We start from the raw sequence: 18,073 nt of genomic DNA on the forward strand, positions 1-18,073 counted from the left end.
CTATTTCTTAACAAACTCCACCTTTTAAAGGTACACACTTTCTCATATTTCCTTAATTTCAGGACTAGCCCAACAAAGTATTTACTTGATGGTACATTTTTGTCATGAATTTAAACTAATTTAATTCTCTCCAGGGAACTCTCATGAAAAATGCAATGATTTTCCATGACTGGAGTTTTCTTGTTTGTCAGGTGCTCTTCCCTTAGGTAGACTTCTCCAGCAGGTACTGGTAAAGATGGGATTTCATTGCTTTTGCCACACCTAACTCTGAGCCTCTACAGTCCTCCAGCTCTTGAGCCCATGACTTTCCAACTGAGGTACTAACAGTGTTTGGATAGTTCTGGTGGCTGTGGTCTGGTGGATCTTATTCCTAACATTTCGCCTGCATCTGTGGCTGGCATCTTCAGAGGTGTATCACAGAGAAAAGTCTGTTTCACACTGTGTCTAGTGAGAAGGGAAAGTTTAGTGTGGTATAGTGTCCATGTCCCAGGATGGGGAACCAATCATTAAATGTTTGGGTGGAACCAGTTGAATCCGGCCGTGAAAGCCTTCGACAATACAGCGTTTGGATAATTATCAGTACGGTATATTCACCTACTACAGTTTCTGGGGAGTGGGAGCAACACAGCTAAATTAGTATTAAGCCAACATAAGCTTGTAGAAGAGATTGACCACTGGAATGTATGAAGTCTTTTACAGAGTTCAGTGTCATATATACTTCACAAATAATTAACAAGTGGATAATATCTAGTAAATGCTATATTATTAATTTTTGATGATAAATTCAGTTCTCTCACTTGTAACAGCTTGTTTTCAACAGACTAGTTAATATTTTGTTACTTTGGAACTTCTTCACTTTGCCCCAACACAGTTGCAACGCTTGTTTTTATTTTTAAATAAATATTTATTAATAATTAATTAATAGTAAATAAATAATGGAGGCATTTATTTTAATAAATACTCAAGAATGTAATTTCTTTGTATTGCTCTTTAAAGTATCATACTCTCAAATTCTCTTTACATCAGTAGTAAATGAAAAAAGGTTCACCCTTCATCAATGGCATGAAAAAAGGATTTATGAATTGAATTAAAAAAACATGCATTCCTGCTGCAAAGACACATCCCACCTTTCCCCCTTTTGCTCAATAAAAGCAACTTTTTTGTGGCAGAACGCCAGAAAGTTTATGAATAGCGCTCTTACTTCCCTCATCTAAGGACTGCTCTGAAATATTAATTAAAATAAAAGCTCCACATTCGGTGCTCAATAATGTGCTATTTTTAGTCCAGGCATTTTTGCAGTGGGACTATTGCTTTGAATGCATATGGGAATACTCAAGCATAAGTTTAAAAGTTCTAATTATCTGTAGTCTCTGTTCAAACTCAATACATTGTTCTTCCTACAAATGATATCAACAATGTTAGTTACCTTTTAACTCTTCAGTGCATATTTAATAGATAATACTATTAGGAAAAAGCAGGCAATAAATATGCCAGTCTGGAAAAGTTTTCACATACAAGACTGAATAGTTTTTACATAAAAGACATTCAAACTGAAAACTGATGACAATATTACTGTTTCATAACTCATTATCAGAAGTGAGCAGTTCACAGCTAGGCTTATACTGGGAATCAGTATGTTCATTTGCTTAGGCAAAAAGACCATGAGAGAAAAGTGTTTTGTAAAACTCTAATCTCTGTATAGGATTTAAAACATCTTTTTTATTCAGTGGGTTGGATCCACAGATTGATCCTTCCTTTACATAAGACTTCTATCAGTGGAAGGAGGTTTCTGTCAGCAGATGCCCCATTTTTAGTCAAACTCAATTTTTGGATCCAACTGAATGTATTCATAAGAACATAAGAAAGAGCCTGCTGGATCAGACCAGAGTCCATCTAGTCTAGCACTCTGCTACTCGCAGTGGCCCACCAGATGCCTTTGGGAGCTCACATGCAGGATGTGAAAGCAATGGCCTTCTGCTGCTGCTGCTCCCGAGCACCTGGTCTGCTGAGGCATTTGCAATCTCAGATCAAGGAGGATCAAGATTGGTAGCCATAGATCGACTTCTCCTCCATAAATCTGCCCAAGCCCCTTTTAAAACTATCCAGGTAAGTGCCCATCACCACCTCCTGTGCCAGCATATTCCAAACACCAATCACACATTGCATGAAGAAATTTTTCCTTTTATTAACCATAATTCTTACCCCCCCCCCCCCCCCCCCCCGCCCAGCATTTTCAATATATGCTCCCTGGTTTTAGTATTGTGAGAAAGAGAGAAAAATTTAACATTTATGATAACATGTTAACATTTTCTATCCCATGTGTAATTTAATAGACTTCAATCATATCCTCCCCCCCCCCCCCCAACAAAAGAAACAGATTGACAGATGAAGTTAGTAGCGCTTGCTTGGGCTTGAACTGTACAAAATACCAACCTTCAATTGAAGATTTAGCCAATTAAATTCAGCAACAAAAAAGTCACTAATAGGCAGGTTAGTTAAAGAATTCCCCTTCCCCCTCACTTATCTTAGTTCACGGCACCCCACACAAGTTAAATAATATCAAGACCAACAAAAGAAACCGACTGACAGATGAACAAAGAAGTCACTAAGCAGGTAAGTTAAATAATTAGTTTTTGGTTTATTAAATACAGTTATATATTATAATTATACATTTTTGTTATTTAAACTATAAATATCATGAAATTATGTTTTTTTCTCGAAGTGACACACCACCTGAGTTATGCTCGGTTTTATGGCAAATTTTGACACACCAAGCTCAAAAGGTTGCCCATCACTGCTTTAGGGCAACCATTTCCCCCTCCCTCACGAATGTCTCGGTATGACATTTTTCATATTTGTAGAAAGATGTATTTTCTGTTCATGGCTCCAGTCTCCAGATTTAACTATCCACAGATTTAGTCATGTTGAGAATCAAATATAAAACTGGGGTCCTGCAAAACCTGCAAGGGGGGGAGTTCCATCTCCACTTCATGGCGGGGAATCCCATCTTCCCTCCCACTGCCACCATTGCATTTGGGCCTAGCAAGGCTCCTAGACTCTGATGCTGAACCCATCCTCTCCTAGCTTCCTTCCTCCCTTCATTGCTGCCACCTCTCCTAGGCCTAGTGAGGCTCCTAACCCCTATTGTGGCTTCCTCTCCCCCCTCCCCATCACTGCTGACAAGCCTGGTTTCACTGAGTGTGCTGCTGTCCTCCTCACCTCAACAGTAAGCAGATTGTCGGCATATGAGCAAACAATACTTTTTTAAAAAATCAGGGGGGTTTAAATTCCATTTTTTAAAACTTTTTAGTTTTTTATGAAAACTTGGGAAGTACCCTAAATTTTAAGAAATACCTGTTTGGAACGAATGTCCCCTGATCTGCCAATTTAAGTATCTGCAAGCAGGGAGCACACTTTGGAATTGGATACATAGATCGATCTTTTATGTAAGTCATTTGGTATTTTGTTAAGTTCATATTATCAACATTATTCTGCACATATGTAATATAATGCACATAATTTTGGGAGCCACAATTCTCCCATTACATTAATTACCTCACCTGACTATCATGACCCAAGAACCATCTCACCTACTATAGCCTTCACAAGGCAAGCAAATGAAATTCTACCATAATTAGAAAATGAAACCAGACTACCACTAATACCACACAGTTGCAAAACTATTTGGTAGCTGTTTGTGGTGGATGATGGACAAGCAATCATATCAAAAGATTAGCTCACTAGTGATTATAACTAACACAGTATGTACAACTATGGAACATGTTCACGGCAATGTTCACAGCATAGTGTGCGTATATTTGTGTGATCCTGAGTTTTATTATTCTTGTCCCTATGTTTCTAAGTTGTTTATCTACACATACCTGTAGCAACCAGGACTATGCATCCTCCATCATATCAGGTAATCCAGGCAGGAGTGATTGAGAACTGGTCATGAAGTCCATAGCTGCTCTACCATCTTAACAAGACAGCAAAGACCAAACAAACATTTGTTACCAATGGAAAATTGCAAAACTAGGCTGATGGGACAGCAGATGTTCGGACCAGCAAGCAGAACACAGAAAGAAGACTGGTGTGTGTGTACATGCAGAAACGTGTATGTTTGATAGGAGAGACAGTAGCTACATGTTTTGGTGTGTGCTTGGGGGCAGGGGAAATAAAATGTATAAATTGATGTGGTTTAATCTACAGTGAGAATTCCCAGAAGGGTAAAGTTGTACAAGGTCAGGGGCTGAGTGTTAGGGCTCAGCCTGGTCTGAATGGGAACTCCTGGGAGGAAGACTCAGATAGAGAAGAGGGGACAGTGTTGCTTTCAGATTTTCAGGCACTACCTGTAGATGCAGAGACTAAGCAGCCAGAAGTCCCTGCAGGACCAGGTCCCCAGGCTCAGGCAGAGCATTCAGGCTGGGGAGAAAAGAATGGTGCAGGAAGAAAGGAGGCAGGGAAGTTTCTTTCCTCTAGCTGCTCTCTGCTTGCACTGCTTAGGATGCAATTCAAAATACTTGATTAAGAGTCTTCTTAGATAGCTGAAGCTTCTTAGTTCAGTGTTTTGTTTTCTTTAAATGATGACGACTATTGATTTTTAAACCAGGCTGTCTGTTTTCAGCACCAGCTCATAAATCATAATAGAGTATTTGCATTGAATAGTAATTGTATCTAATAGGAAAGAGAAGCACCTATTATTTCTAGTATTTCATACATTCAAATATACATGGAAAAAGCGCACTGGTTTGTTTTTGTAACCAAGCATAATTGCGGAGTCCTTTTAGTCTTGCACATTCAATGACAGCTGTTTCACTTAGGATCCACAAGTTCAAGGCTGCAAGCCATTTATCATCTGACACATGCCAGAGACAATAGTCAAACCCTGATGATCTGGTCTATACGTTTCAAGCATCAACATGAAAAAGGGTATACAGACATCCAGGACAAATGTTGCTGCCCTGAGCTAGTTGCAGTCCTCTGCATCATTGGCCCATATTGTGCCTATATATCCCTTTCTATTTTTTTAACCTATAGATGATGAAGAGATTTATTGAACTCAAAAGCTTGCATATCATTATGCGTTATTTGGTTAGTTCTAATAAAAGGTATTATGGGGATTGGGCTCGAATTTTTGGGATTTTACTTTGGGATCCAATCAGCTGCTATTTTCTTTATCCTGCCACTCTGCTTAGCAAAGTTAATGCTCTTCTTCCAGGAAAGGAGCCTAAGCTCTTCATTTGGATGGTGGAAGAGCCACAAGCTGCAGGAAGACTTCTGAGACTGATTGAAGTCTTCAAACTTGACTGAGCAGAGTGGTAGAATGGAGGTCATTGAATCTTATATAAATTCCCCAACCTAACATGTACACTAGGTGGCGCACATCCCACAACATTAGGACTAGGGGTGTGCATTTAGATATGCTGAACCCTCCACCAATGCCAGAAAATGCCATTCTAGCCCTTTTGCCTTTTGGAGGAGGGGCCTGAAAAAAAGCACCAATTTGAATAGAGTGAAAAAGCTGGGAAACAAATCTGACTTTCTCACATAAAAGCAGGAGAAAAATATAGAAAATTCAAACAAAATTTAAAACTCGTTTGTGAGACTGGTGATTGGACTTTAAATCTCACCCCCCACCCCCACCCAAACATACATTGGCTGGTGCTCTGCTGAGCTTCCAGGTGGGTTCTGCTGGGGTAGCAAAGATGCCTCCTCCCTTTGCTGGATTGTTCTGGAAGGAGCAGTCTCCTGTTGTCCTTTTCCTGCCCTTTGGCTGGTTTCCAGGGCAACAGGAGAGAGGGGAAGAGACATCTTGAAGAGACACATAGGAAGGTTTACTGCATTTTTACTAGGCTGCTCAATACTAATTTGGATTGCAACAACCTTCAGAGATGGGAGTGTGGAAGTAGGGACAGAAAGGTAGCCTAACCAATTAACATTTTCTTAGACTGTGGAAGTCCTTAAGACCTTTGAGGCAGACGTGTAGCGCCCATGGGGACATGTGGGGTCACATGTTCCAGGCGGAGGCCATTTGAGTCATGTGGGGGTGGAAAATTGCCCCCATACCCCTCCCCCCCGCTGCACCCCAGACAGGGGTGCCCAGCCAAGAGGCCAGCCCTGCCAGAGCCAGTCTCTCCCAGGCCAACACACCCTCCGCAGCCCCAGCCACCCTACCGGCCCTGGGCGCGCTGGCTGAGCCTTCTCCTGCATGGCCAGCCAGCCTCGGCGCTGCCTCCCTGCCCGGCGCACCCAAATGGGAAGCAGCACTGAAGGGTGGCCTGCAGAGCCATGCCTTGCTGGCTGGCCCTGCAGGAGAAGGCTCAGTCATTGCAGCCAGGGCTGGGAGCGGCGTGGTTGGAGTTGCAGAGGGCACACCGGCCAGGGAGAGCACTCTAGGCAGGGAGGCGGTGCCAGGGCCAGCTTCTTCCTGGCCAGCACACCCTCCGCAGCACCAACCAGGCCGCCCCCGGCCCTGGGCGTGCCAGCTGAGCCTTCTCTTCCTGGTGCGGCTGGAGTTGGGCGTCTCTCACTAGCTGAGGAAGGGGCTGGGAACTGAGGCAGTCAAAGCAGCCTTCTGTCGGCCTGGGGGACAGGTGCTTCAGCAAAGTATGGATTCCGAGACGCCGAAGAGGGTAGGGGACCATTGGCAGGGGGTGGCTTATTGCACAACTGTAGCCCTCGCCTAGAAGCTGCCATGCACTACTGTGAATAGCAAAGGGACCAAAGGGAGGGAGACCTCCTGCCACCACCCCTGCCAAAGCTCACGAGTCCTATGGCCCCTTGTTCTGAGGAGTCCCTGGGCAGTAATAGCTTTGAAGTCTAAGGTCACGCACCCCTCCCCCCCCGCACCCAGCTTCCAAGAGGCAGAGGGGAGACATGAACCCAGGTCTCCCAGTCCCTGTCTTCAGAGCTGAATGATTGGCATCTTCTTCTGGGACTGGGGACCCTATTCGCTGCTGCCCTACCCCACCTCTCTCTGCCAAGGGTGAGAACTCTTGGAAGACAAGAAAGACTTCCAAGGCAAGGTGGGCAAAAGTCCTTGTCTTTGGGGGTGGAGGGAGAATGCAGGAAGCTACAAAGAAATGGAGGAGGGGCTGTGAAATGGTCAGCCTGTGCACCACTTGAGAAAAATGCAGGGAGAACATGAATCAGCATGGAAGTCAGAATAAATCCTACTGGATTGAATTTATGCATTTTTAAAAAATCAGGTAATTAGTTTAGTCAACTGTGGGAGAGCTGTGAGTATAACATATCTCGGTTTCAGAAAAGCATTTGGATCTCCAGGACAGTTTTGTTGGTGAAGCAGTGAAATGTGAACTGGAGGGGAGGGAGGGAGATTCCTTGGGTGGATTTGCAGCCACTGGAGGACCCGACTTCATGACCAGCCCTTCGGCACTCTAAAATGGGCTTTACACAGTTGCTCTCATGATAGCTCTGGCCGTAATCCAAGCATCTCATGAGAATTTGGCCACAATTCTGGAGCCAGCTGAAGGATATATAGACCACCTACCAGCAATGTGCTGCTGGTCCAGAGGCTACAAAATCCTGTCTTGAGCCTTTGACCCAGCAGAAAGTTTATATGTTGGTTACCATATGGGACTCATGCATCAAGGGCACAAATGCTGAGTGGGCTGGGGAGTTTGTATGCTGGAGAGATGAGCTCTCCTAACATGTATGGTGAATGAAACCTCGAAGGGGCATGTTGCTGCAACAGAAAATAGAAGGCATAAGCAGCTCTGTTGCTGTTTCTCCCTCTCTTCTCAGCTAGGTAGCATTCCCCACCCCTCAGGGCAGCTGCAAAGATCTCCATGGGGATGTAGTTCATTGTACAGGCACTCAATTTCAGAGGAAAAAGCACATGAGAGAGCATATAGTGGCTGCAATGCTGAGGGAGTGCCTTGCAGAGTCCTACAAAGTTGCAGTCCACTAACCTGCTGAACTACTGGGTCATGAAGGTGTTATTATGGCCAGACTTGTCTTGTTGTCCAGAGGATCCGCTCTTGCCCACCAACAAGTGGGCTGTGAGAGCATGTTTTTTTTCCCATCTAGGCAACATTCTCAGCCCACATTGGAGCAATTTCTGCTCCACCTCCAGCCGTGGCGGGGGGGGGGGGGGGGGGAGAGACCTGGCAACCCAATAATGTCAGTATCTTGGAATAGGGTTTGACTACTAGTGTTTTTAAAAGTCATCTACCCTCAGCTGTCTCAAAACCACAAATATTTAAATCACCCTGGATTTGTTAGAGACTTTATTTGGGTTAACTGAATCCTTTGGACAATGATGGGCCCTTTGGTTGCTTACTGGGAATGCCAGGAATCATTAGCACGATATCTACCATGACTTGTTCCAAGAATTCCAAAAGAAAAAGGAAATGTTGTAACTGTCAACAGGAGATTTGGGTGCAGGAGAGAGAGAATGTTTGAATGAACATTTCTGAATTATTTCTACCAAATGTGGATCTCCACAGGTACCTGCTCTTTAGGGCACTTGGAGCCCTCGTTAGGAAGGACTGGGGAGTCCAGTGATTGTAGGAGTTCCAGGTGCATGCTGACGTTCACACGGGGCTCTTGATTGGGGCACAACTTTAGTATTAATAATACTATATCTGAATTGTGCAAACAGTGGTGAATTCTGTTTTGAAACGATTCTTCTGTGATATTCCCATGTGTAGGGCTATCCCTAAAGTGACCTGAAAATGCAGTCTCAGCATACTACATTACTTGCCTGCCAAACTGCCTTCTGGATGCTGGCCAACATATAAGCACAAAGTCAGAATTTACCAGCCTTTATTTAAACCCTTGCACACAAACTATTTCTTTCATTCCCAACTTACTGCAAAAATGCCTGCTTTGTGTACATAACACATAGAGCGCTCTACACACAGCTCTGTAAGTTTACCCAGAACCACATGAAACAGAATTTGAAATATTCTGTTGCATGGAAATGCTGTGATTTTGAAATATTGTTGTTGATCTTGTGCTGGAATGTCTAACAATTACTCTTCTTTTTCCTTACTTAACAGGTTTCCATAGTTATTTTAATTTTGTTCCAGATATTATATTTGACAGCCAAACATCTCTGACATTATATAATGCTTATCCTCACCTTCCCATCAAAATTGAAGCTTGTGGAAGATACAACTTAAAGTTTTTGAATTTGCGCAAAGAATTGGATTAAAGATCCCCTTCTCGCATAAGGGCACTTCCTGTTGACAGATGGCTTGATTTTTTCAGATTCTTTCCTCTCAACTGCATATCCCAGTTTGTCCCCACCCTGTCTGTAAGGGTTTCCTGAACACTCAGGAGCAGAATTCTGTGCTGCTGTGAGCTGCAGCAGGAGATAGGAAAGTCTTCACTCTGCTTGTGACAGATCAGTTACAATCACAGGTTGACTGTGCACTCCAAAAGTCACATAAAAACCCAGCCAGTGCCACCACCAAATACTCAGATTTTATCTGTATGATTCAAGGCTTTTACAGTCGGAATCAACTGGCTGTTGCAGTTGTGAATGTGATTGCAACTGCAGCTGAACTCCACCTGAACACATGCAAATGCGCCCCCCCCCCCCCCCCCCGCCACACACACTTGCGAGTTGAACAAAATATACATCCCACCACACAGTCATTCCACATTCTGCTCTGTGCTGCAGAGAACAACTTACTGTGACATGCCTCTGAAGTTACCAGCCATAGAGGCAGGCGAAACATTAGGGGCAAAAACTACTAGGCTGCAGCCACACAGCCCGGAAAATTGAGCACAGGTAGTCAGATCATGCATTTGAACTGTAATTTAGATAGATAGATAGATAGATAGATAGATAGATAGATAGATAGATAGATAGATAGATAGATAGATAGATAGATAGATAGATAGATAGATAGATAGATAGATAGATAGATAGATAGATAGATAGATAGATAGATAGATAGATAGATAGATAGATAGATAGATAGATAGATAGATAGATAGATAGATAGATAGATAGATAGATAGGACTGGGAATGAGTGAAGAAGAAGGGGTTATTATTTATTTCATTTTCTTTTAAGTGCGAGGCTCACTTTCTCGAGAACTGCCAGGTTCCAAACCGAGGGACTGTCTGGCTTTTTACAGCTTTGTAGCCATAAAAGAAAATGCAAGGATTGCTCTTCTAGCACTCCTGATCACAACACCACGCTGATGTGCTAAATCAATGTCAGGTTATTTCCCTCCCCCCACATAAACATGCCTACACCTAAAGACCAGTTTGAGGTTCAGTAATAGGAATGGAGGAGTGATGGGATTGCGCCCTCTTTTGCATCTGAGAGGCTATTAAACAGTCAAAAATAGTTAGGTGGTTATATCCTTATCCTAAGAACCCCACTTCCCATGGAGCTGATTCCCATGAATTGCTGATTCTTTCAAGTATTGTCTTTTCAATGGACTTGTATGAACACTGCCACATGGGCATCACATAGGTTCATTCCACACATGCAGAATAATGCACTTTCAAACTGCTTTCAGCGCTCTTTGAAGCTGTGCGGAATAGCAAAATCCACTTGCAAGCAGTTGTGAAAGTGGTTTGAAAATGCATTATTTTGAGTGTGCAGAAGGGGCCATTCTTAACTGAATCCCAAATAGAGCTTTTTCTGCCTTTCCCTCATCTCTTTCTCCTCCATCCCCAACTGCAGTGTGGACCATGTTGTGTGCCACACATAGTCACTTGTATAATCATCAGAGAGCTTTTTTAAATTGACTCTTGACAGCTTATGTTAGAATAAACTTTATTAGCCTTAAAGGTGCCATGATTTCTATTTCACTTTGCTGAAAAACACAAGGAGGAGTAAATGAACGATTCAGTATCTGAGGCTGATTCCGCATGGGCCAAAAACAGTGGTGTGAAAACGGTGTGAAAACAGTATAAACCCTTTTACACCATTTTAAACCCTTTTACACCATTTTCACACCGTTTTCAAACTGCGGTTTTTGCCCATGCGGAATCAGCCTGATAATATATATAACTTCAGCTTATTGTGATGGAGCATGAAAAGCAGCATATTTTTGAAAAAAACAGATGTGCAAATGTGCACAGTGATAGTTTGAAAGCCACCTACTATATTCAAGCCTGGTGTTTTTCCTTGGATTGCATTTTCATCTAAGGACACTAGATGGTAGCATTTACTTTTGTTGTTAAAAGACGAAATCACCACATTTCCTTGACTTGTAGGAAATTGATCTGAAAAGTTGCTTTATCTCCCCACTACCACCACCACACACACAGAGAGAGAAACAACCAGGAGTAACTCTATAATTGCTAAATAATCTTTTCCAATTCTCTAACCATTTTTTCACATATCTGCCCCACAATTACCTTCATTAACCGGCTGATAACAACATCCACTTAACTTCAGCAAACTTGAAGCAAAGTAAAGCAGGGAGGTCAATAAAATGATATTTCAGTCCCTCAGGGGTCACAAGGCACCATGCAATATTCATGATGGTAAGGGCAAGCAAAAAGTCAGTGATAACGAGCATTTCTCTAGACAGTGTTGCACACAATGCTTGGGATGTGCACTAGCTACCTGATCGGGATGTGTAAAAATGCAACTATGATTTCACTAGGGAGGAATATGAATCTCCTCGTTATACATTCCTTCCTTTTACTCAATTCAAATGCATTGAGTGTCTTGCAAGGAGTGTCTTGTCACTCAGAAAATAGTCCCACTTTATTCAGTGGAGGTTACTTCAAAAATAACTGTGCATGGGATGGCAGCTATCCAGCAGGGCCCTATATGTGTTTACTTGGAAGTTAGTGGAACTTATTGCCTAGTAAATAGGCTTAGGAGTAAAGTGGGTCAGAGCAGTAATACTTGTAGTTTTTCTGCAATAGTCACAGGATTAAATGCTACAGGGGATGCATAAAATAACAGGTTTATAGAAAGGAAGCATGAACTCGGTTATGTATATTTTGGATTTTTAATCAAGTAATTATTAATCTCTTACTTGATGCTTCTTCTGGTTTCGTTAACAGGGCTTCTTATTTTCTTTTTGTACTCTTCTTTGCCAATGAAAAACCAAGAGTCAGTTGTGGATTGTAATGTTCTGTGAACTCCAACAAAAGCATATTTTAAAGTACCACATTCTCATTCATATATATATATTGCACTTTTAAAGAGAACAACATGGCATATCTGCTTTGATATCAGGCTTTGCTTAGAAGGCTTGAAGCTCCCATTAACTTCAAAGGGAATGCAAGCACAGCAGAAAGTCAAAGACCTCTGGATGCATTAAAGAGCAGAAATTTCATGTATGAACATGCAATAACACAGTAGGTTGTCTTCTCATCCTGAAGGTTGTCTAGCAAAGTGATTGCCAAATCTTCTTGGCAGCATTACTCTCTTATGGCTCAGTTTGTTCTCTTCTATCACCTCCTTTCCTCTGTTCACAGTCACACCAACAGCATGCTAAATATAAAAAACTAACTGTACCATCCTAAACAGAGTTATCCCCTTGTAAGTCTGTTGGAGTTTGGACTGAGAAAGGGTATGACTCTGGTTAGGAATGCACTGCAAGTAACTGATATACACAAACAGGACAGATAGTTTAGATCAGTGGAGTTGGGCCTAGGGTAGGGATCCCATTCCCCACAGCAGAGAAAGATCCAGAGTGATGTGAACTGTCCTAGAGGGGACAGTGACATGTTTACTTGAGGAGGTAAGTACAGTTTATTTATTTACGGTTAACAACCAGTAAAACAACAATTCATAAAAAGCCAAATTCCAAGGCTCCTTCCGCACATGCAGAATAATGCACTTTCAAACTGCTTTCAACACTCTTTGAAGCTGTGCGGAATAGCAAAATCCACTTGCAAACAGTTGTGAAAGTGGTTTGAAAATGCATTATTCTGCGTGTGCAGAAGGGGCCCAAATTATTTATATACAAAGAGATTCGAAAGTTAAAATATAAAGTACAACTTATTTTAACATTCCTCTACAGAATTAAGGGTCTCCTATCCACCTGCATTCCTGTATTTGTTGACTAAAACACAAAACCAGACTACATCACTGGAAACTCTTTTGTCCTTACCCAACAGCAAATATTCAGTTTCCATTTATTGTCTTTTCCAGCCCATTCAGTCAAAATAGGAGGTCATAATGGCAAATGGAAGAGTTTGCTGCCCTAGGTTTTGGACAAGCTGTGGTCTAACCACCAAAGTTCAGGCTTGGTTCATAACCAAACCGCAAAAAGTGGTCTTGGCCTCCCCTCCCTCTGCATTTGCTTCCCTCTAACCTATTGTGATGAGAAGGGCTGTGGGCATACCAGGGTCTCTTACACTTGTGGCACTGCTAGGATCACATCTGGGAGGGGAGGGGAGGTCTTACAGAGGATCTTCCTACCTCCTTGTTGTCATGGTGCAACCCCTATCAGGTAAATGAGGAGAGACCAATGGAGGGCTTTATAGGAGGGTCGGGGAGGAGAGGTTCAAACCCTGTCCCACCAGAAACATGACAGGATCTGAAGCAAGTTTCCAATGATTTTTTGAAGAGAAAAACTCATTTTGTCACGGCAAATTATGAACCAAGATGAGGGAAGGCATCAGAGGCATAATTCCAACAATAACTGAGCAGATTTTCTTTTAGATTTATTTAGAAGGGTGGTCTTCCTCCCATGGGCTGGGACCCTCAAGTGGACCACGGAGCCCTTACAGCCCCTATAAACTAGTTTTCTTCCTGCTGCCTTTCGATAGGAACCGCAGCATAAACAGCAAGGGTGTCATGTCTCCTGCCTCTCTTTGCAGACATGTGGAGAAAAGCAGAAAGATGAAAGGTGAGGCCACACACAGTTATGGAAGGGATTCCCCCATAGGCCTGACCTTTGTCTTTGTCTTCACTCCACAACACTTTCTGGTATGTGAGTTGTGTTTCCTGTCCCATGCCCCTTTGGTCATCTGACCATGGTCCTGGCCTTAAGAACAATGAGATTGTAACTCAGGTCCCCCCATCACTTTTTTCCTGTCCGAAAACTCTGTTTCATTACTTTATGTCACATGCTTGCAGCTCAGTAAGTCCCAGGTGATAGATTTGGAATGGACCATAGATACTATCTAGTCCCCTGCTCTATGCAATATCAGTAAAGCATCCCTGACAAGGGTTCATCAAGCTACTGTTTGAAGAATGCCGAAGAGGGAGACCTAACCTCCCCCTAGGCAGCCAATTCCCCTGCTGAACTAATCTTATTGCAAAAAAAATCTTCCTAATAGCTAGCCCATAGCTTTCTGCTTGTCATTTATACCCATTATTGCGAGTCCTATCCTCTACTGCTACGGTAAAAGGAACAGCTCCCTGCCCTGTTCTAAGTGACAGCCTTTCAGAAGTGTAAGGAGAGCAACCAACCTCCACTTCTCCATACTGAACATTCCCAGGTCCCTCAGCCTTTCCTCACAGGGTTTGGTGTCTTGGCCCTGATCATCCTTGTCACTCTCCTCTGCAGCTGCTACATTCTGTCCACATCTTTTTTGAAGTGAGGCTTCCAGAACTGCACACAGTACTCCAGGTACAACCTGACAAATGCATTGCAGAAGAGGGCCAAGACATTTTGTGATTTGGATGTTATGTCTCTGTTGATGCATCCCAAGACCAAATTAGCCTTTTTTTCCCACTGCATCACACTGACTGCTCATATTTAGTGTAAATCTGGAAAGATTGACTGCAACTGCTTTAGAGTACATCTTCTAGAGTCAACACTGAACTCTGTTAGGGTTTTTCTAGAAGATCTTTAGGTCTGAAATCATTCTCATTTCATAGGTATGACAGTCTAGAAACTATTCTTATTAAACAGAGCTCCTACAACTATTTCCCCTATTTTCCTATACGAATTGTAACAGCTGCTTAGTGAGAAATAAGCAATCTAAAGATGTGTGAATGGACAAGGCTTTTATACTAGATTTTTCTCAAAAGAATAACCTAACGTTGATCTCAGTTTTATGCACAGGCTTATACAGAGCTGACACAACAGCAGACTTCAAGGTGAGCAAGTGCAAAGTTTCTTGCTATGCTATCAGCTTGTCAGGTGATGAGTCAAAACACATCCTAACCACATATAGCCTTTGCCAGAGAGCCTAGCAAGGATGTATCCAGTGCAATACAGTGGGTAGAGTGTCAGACTAGAAACCCAGGTTCGAATCCACATTCTGCTGTCAAAGTTCATGGGCTGACCTTGGACCAGTCAATAACTCTCAGACTAAAACAGTGAACAGAATTATATAAGCTGCTTTAAGTCCCCAGTGAGGAGAGAGTATAAAATGAAGAAAATAATTTTAAAAAAACAGAACTAAATATTGCAGCAAATCCAAACCTGTAACTAAAAACTGTCACCATTCAGTTTGTTCTTTATTCTCCCCGTCCCCCGCCGCCAATGTGAGGTAGTCAAACTAAAAGCAGCAGGTATCTCAGTAGCAAATGAGATGAAGGCTAACATATCAGCTGGAAGCAGGCATTGAGGCCTTTGGGGAGCAGGTCAAAGAAAGTTGGACTGGATGCTAATGTCCCTTCCTTTTTTTGCCATCAGGTTTACAGCTGACATATGGCAACTCCATAGGGTTTCCAAGACAAGAGACACTGGGACTCTGGGAGTTGGTTTGCCATTGTCTGCCTCTGTGTCATGACCTGGTATTCCTTGGAGGTCTCCCATACAAAAACTAACCAGCTCAGGGCTGAGAGGGTGTGATTGGCCCAAGTCACCCAGTGAGCTTCCAGGGTGCAGATTTGACCCTGGGTTCCCAGGCACTAGTCCAACACCTTAACTACAACACCTTGCTGGCTTGCAGTATCCAAATTACCAAACTGCAGGAAATCAGAGAATCGACTAGGCTTTACATCACCCAGTTACATCTGGTTGTCATTTTGACTGATTTTAGGCCAGGAAGATCATGAGCTGGCTTGGTAAACTCCAGACTGGACTAACTTGTCATTTCTTCTGCAAACAACAATTTTAACAGGGCAGGGAGCCCATGCCCAGACCCACAGGACTCCTGGTTTGAACCCACAGTGATGTCTCTGATACCCAGCAATGACAATTGGTACAAACCTTGACATGACACTATCTCATTGCCAGTTTTACTAACTCACCAGAAGTGAAGTAGATGAGGTGATGAGGTGCAGTGATGTGTTTTGTGTGACCAAGAAACATTACAGCAGAGGAACAGCAAACACAAGGCAGCTCTTTTCCAGGGCAGCTACGTGTCTATCCTGACCTCCTATTCTTGCTTCAGCACAGACGTAACAAGATAAGAGGCATAGCCTTGCAGGAGGTAGGTGAAATGTATGCTCTGACACTAGAAAGGGAGATTGCACTGCCTGAAAACTATTTCCTGATATTTGAGGGTCTTTGTTGCCGGGGGAAGAAGGAAGCTTGCTAATGTTGCAACTCTTACCCAACTTTCACATTAATTGTGTTTAAACAGAGATTTTCAATTTGAATTGATGTCAAAGTAGATAACCCTGGATAGGAGGGAAAGAGTCAATAATCAGAGTATTCTCTCCTTACCCAACCCCCTTCTCTATCATCTCTAGGGCTTAATGAGGAGATGGGCCATGTTTATTTACACTGGAGTGAATAGAATTACACAGAAATCTGCTTTCTAAACTATATATTTTTCCTTCCCAGTTTCTTGGTGGATTGTAGAATACATCAGTTTAAGAGAGATTTTATTTCAAATATAAAATCTGTTAGTTTTTGGACCTCTACTCTGTATGTCATTGCAATCTATAGAAGATTGGAGCTGATTGTCTTCAGGGACAATACAAATTATCTCTTTGGTATTATTCAAACATGTGACTGATAGCTACTTTCCTAATTCTTTGGTCTGTATTGTCTTGGAAAGCAGCTCTCCATGGACAGATTACTGACTCTCAACCTTGGCTGGTTCCCCCTCCCCCCCCCCCGCTTTTTTTGAAATAAATAACTTATCTTATGGAATGAGTGTAAGAGAGGCTGAAACATGTTCCTTTTAAAAACCTGCCTGCTAATTGTACTGGGAAAATTAGGTAAAATAACTATACTTCCTGTTCTTCCCAGTATGTGGACTTTGGCTCAGAAATTTGGTATTCAGGAATTTCATATTAGGATGTTAAAATATCAACTTTCTAGCCATTATACCAGAAAGATAGGTTTGAAAATATGCAGGCCTTCACCTTGATCCAGCATTGCCTTACATGCACAGGTGTTATAGTCATAAGGGATGCTCCATTTATTTCAGTGGAAGAAATAGATCCAGATGTCTATTCCTTTGTATGTGCAGATCTGTTTCTTAAAGAGTTGGTCTATTTTATAGGTATTTGCCATGTTAATCTGTGTAATCCATCCTGTTGCATCCATGTCAACGGAACCTATCTGCTGTGTACTTCTCTAGTGTATTTTGAATATTTTCTGAGTTTTAGTATTTTGGAAATGTGATAACATCTGAGCAGAAGCCTATACAACAAATAGAAGATTGGAAACAAGCCCTCTGAACTCAAAAATCATGGACACATATATCATCTTTGGGGAGCTACAAGATCCTTTACTGTTTTGGTTGCACCAGATTCTCTCTCTCTCTCTCTCTCTCTCTCACACACACACACACACACACACACACACACACACACACACACACACACACACACACAAATCAGTCCTTACTTCATTATATATACACAACAGAAATATGTGTATGTGTATACACCCTCCCACCCACCCACCCACCCACCCACACACGTATGTATGTATAGAGCTTGCCCCCCTCCAAATCCACAGGGCCAGCCATGTCCTTTCCAGTGGCTGCCATATGTATCAGGAATCCTGTCCTACATAACTAAAAAGCTTTTTCTTTGGAAGTTTGTGATTAAAAAAAAGTTACCAAACCACATGAAGTTCTGCTGCCCATAAATATCTTCTGTCATATTAGGGGACTGTTTTCCACATGACTTCCTTCTATCTTCTTTTAAGAGGCTTGCAATGGTGTGAACTGCATTTGTCACATCTTATTTATTTATTTATTCCATTTTTATTGCGCCAATCCCCCAAAGGGCTTATAAAATAATTAAAATGTTTTACACA

This window comes from Sphaerodactylus townsendi, linkage group LG05 (genome assembly GCF_021028975.2).
Source record: "Sphaerodactylus townsendi isolate TG3544 linkage group LG05, MPM_Stown_v2.3, whole genome shotgun sequence".
In the NCBI taxonomy this organism is placed as follows: domain Eukaryota; kingdom Metazoa; phylum Chordata; class Lepidosauria; order Squamata; family Sphaerodactylidae; genus Sphaerodactylus; species Sphaerodactylus townsendi.